We start from the raw sequence: 4,221 nt of genomic DNA on the forward strand, positions 1-4,221 counted from the left end.
ATCATTATTCTCCATCGATATGAATTACAACATTTATATGTCTACTATTTGATAGACTAGAAACAGCCACAATCGAACTCCAATTATCGTACTTAAATATGAAAATAACGCAGTATTTCCATTAACTTTTAATGGTTTAACATATTTAATACGAAACATAATTTAAGAATTCGGAAAAAATTAATAAATATTTAAGATTATATACTTCACGCATACGTTTTATTGTAAAAGCGAGATAAAATAAATTGCGTTTTGTGCAAATTCGATAACAAGCTCTAATATAAAATTTGGAACTTCGCAAAAATATATTAAATTTACTTGTAACATCGTAATACCCGGAAAAAATGTTTCATATATAATTATTGTATATATATTAATTATATAAAATTAATAATTATACATAATCATAAAAAAATTGTCATATTTTATATACAATTAGATATCATTAATACATAAAATATGTTCATATATATAACATTTTTGCCCGGGAATCGTTGTGTAAATTATAAAAGTAAGTATGATTACAGCATTCATCAGGACATACATTTTGTAACTAATATTATTATTATTTACGTATCTAATATTATTACACATACATTTATTTACGCATAAAGTTAATTACAATATTAACGCGTTATATAATTTGTACGTGTAGAATTTTAAGAAAATATTTAATTTCAGGGTAGTTGAAAATTTAATAAAATTTGAAATTAATTTGGCTTATTTTCATATTTGATAATTGAAACAAGATGCTGATAATTAAATAAAACTTAAAATTAATTAAAAATTGTATTCAATTTTTAATCCTTTATTTCCAATTATCCAAGTATGTACATATGACATCTTCAGTCCCACCTGTCTATACTTATCATCCTACCTATATAGTCCCTATCTCTACCGTCCACCTCTACTTATTGCCTATGTACCCATACTCTCATTTATTCGTGTCTATTCGCGGTTACTTATCTCCACCCATGTATTTCTACCTACATTATTTCATAAATGTGCAATAACACCGCGAATATAAGACTCAATAGTTATATTATCAATGGCTGCGTTTAGAGTAGCTTTTCGACTGTTGTAAAATTCTTCAATACGATTGATTCTTGTTTTTGGCACTTTATGGATTTAAATGTGACAAACCAATCACATAGAAGAATTATACAATAGTAGCAAAGCTGCTTTTTCTGCTGAACGCCAATGTCTAACCATATCCTATCGCGTACTAATAAACTTAGTGAGATAACTTAATCGAGATCAAACTAATAATAAATAAACAGTAATATAATTAAAATAGACTCTTTCAATCTTTAAAATAAAAAAAAATTAACAAATAACTGGGCTAATGAAAGTCAGTGCGAATAATTAAGCGCATTTTGTAGATTTTTTTAATCTATCAAAATTGTGCTTGATTATCCGCGCTGTTTCTCATTAGCAATGTTGTTTGTTGGTTTTCTTTTCTATTTTAAATAACTCTCAAAAAATATAATTCACAATTTGCGAGCAAATTACCCTCCCGAATATTCAGTTTACCTTTTATAAACTTAGATTGATATCACACAACAACCTACCTCTCAATGAGCAGAATGTCTAAAATCGATGCAGATAAGACAACTTCAAGATATCTTTAAGAATTCTTTAAGAAACACCTTTAAGATATTTTATAAAGAATTCTGAAAGATATATTAAAGTTGTCTTATGCGTCGATTTTAGACATTTTGTTCATTGGGTTTGGCATTTCTCAAACTCGTTTGCAATAAATAACATGTTGAAATTCAAATAAAATAATTATTTCCTTATATCGAAAAAATTGCCACTCACCAATCTGATGCGCAACAGTGGAGTTATATCTGCAACGTCGCTACGATGATTCTGTAACAAATGAATTAAAATCCAAATTAAAACAGAGTAAAGAAATAATCATTACATTAAAAAATAACTACTATATAAACACATACAGTTTGCTGAAAAATAATTATGCAATTTTAATAAAAATATAATTTTTGTAAGCATCGAATTTTGTACTCATTATTTAATTAGATATAAAATAATTATATATTCTCTAAAATAATTATATATTTTTTTGAAAATAATTAGAGGAAAGTCACAGATATCGACATATCATTTTATCCTTAGACAATATTTCTTAAACAAAAGGTAAAAATAAAACTTTAAAAACATAAGAACAAACTAAAAAGTGTCTTCCATCAGATAGTATAAGCAGTTTTTAAAATATTGTTTGCAATTTAGCAATAATCAATTTTTTCATAAGGTAAGTAAAAATAAGCGTCTGACAATGGGCTCTAAAACTGACACAGTAGGCAATAGTGTTATGTATTCCTATTTTTTTCTTTTACAGGAATTATCTGTACAGAGTACCTACAAGTGAATGTATACAAGATATTAAGAAATATATAGAATCTCTTCATTATATTCATTAAAACATTTTTATTGAAGTATATGTATATTTACTTTATTATGTTCTGCAAGATGCAAATATGCTATAATATAGTTTTTCAAGAGTAAAAAAATTCTATATATGAACGATTGTCTTCAGCTCCAATAAAGCTATTTGACATTATAAAGCAACATTATAAAGATTAAGTTAGCTCGTGATCTATTTTATAGACAGATGTGGTGGTTTACACTGTATCCTAATTTTAAAATCATATTACGAAAAAACTAAGAGAAAAAATAATATAAATAACACTGATTTAGGAAACTACATTTAGCATTTAGAATAACGTAATATGATAATATATATAGTCACTGTTATTTTTTAACTACATATTTACAGAAAATCGTAAGAATTTTATTTTCACAATCGTAGAATTCGTTTTTTAGTTGATTTGCTATAGAAATAAGTCACAAATATACGAATTATGAGTTTGTCTTCTTTAATTAGCTAAACAGATCATGATTGTATTAGTATTAATAAAGTGCAATAGTTAGTTTCTGAGAAATAAGAGTGTGTCGCTTTAGGAGACCTATGCCAGTATCAGCTACTTTCTTCTATATATATTCTCTAAAGAAGATCTTAGCAAAAATAAATTTTTATAAAACTTTAAAATATTATTTAAATTACTTTAAAATTTTATACAAATCCATGTTTGCTAAGATTTTTTTTAGAGAATATATGTATATATATATATATATATATAAAATTATTTATTTTTAATAATTTTTATAAAATTTTAAAATATTATTTAAATTTTATACAAATTTATTTTTGCTAAGGTCTTTAGAGAATATATATAATTATTTTAGAAAAAATATATAATTATTTTATCTCTAAATTTTAAATATCCTCTCCTTTTATCCAAATTATGTGAAAGGAGAATTACTTAAAAATTATTTCTGTAACAAATAAATTAAAATCCAAATTAAAACTGAGTAAAAAACTAACTTATAATCGTTACTTTAAAAAATAATTGCTATACGAACATATGCAGTTTGCTGAAAAATAATCATAGAATTATGAGAATATAATTTTTGTAAGCATTGAATTTTGAACTCATTATTTAATTATAGATATAAGACAATTATGTATTACCTAAAATAATTATACATTTTTTTATAAAATACATTTTTTATAAAATTCTAAAATAATTCTAAAATATATAATTCTAAAATAATTATGTATATCCTCTAAAGATCTTAGTAAAAATAAATTTGTATAAAATTTTGAAGTATTATTTAAATTTCAAAATTCAATGCTTATAAAAATTATATTTTCATAATTGTATGATTATTTTTCAGCAAACTGCATGCGTTCATATAGCAATTATTTTCTTAGCAAAAATAAATTTGTATAAAATTTTAAAGTATTATTTAAATTTTATACAAATTTATTTTTGCTAAGATCTTTAGAGAATATATATAATTATATTAGAAATAATATATAATTATTTTATCTCTAAATTTTAAGTAACTCTCCTTTTATCTAAATTAAAAAGAGAATTACTTAAAAATTACTTCTGTAACAAATACATTAAAATCCAAATTAAAACTGAGTAAAAAAATAACTTATAAACTTTAAAAAATAATTGTTATACGAACGTGCAGTTTGCTGAAAAATAATCATAGAATTATGAGAATATAATTTTTGTAAGCATTGAATTTTGAACTCATTATTTAATTATAGATATAAGACAATTATGTATTATCTAAAATAATTATACATTTTTTATAAAAAATATATAATTCTAAAATAATTCTAAA

This window comes from Acromyrmex echinatior, chromosome 4 (genome assembly GCF_024713525.1).
Source record: "Acromyrmex echinatior isolate Ae372 chromosome 4, ASM2471352v2, whole genome shotgun sequence".
NCBI classification, from domain to species: domain Eukaryota; kingdom Metazoa; phylum Arthropoda; class Insecta; order Hymenoptera; family Formicidae; genus Acromyrmex; species Acromyrmex echinatior.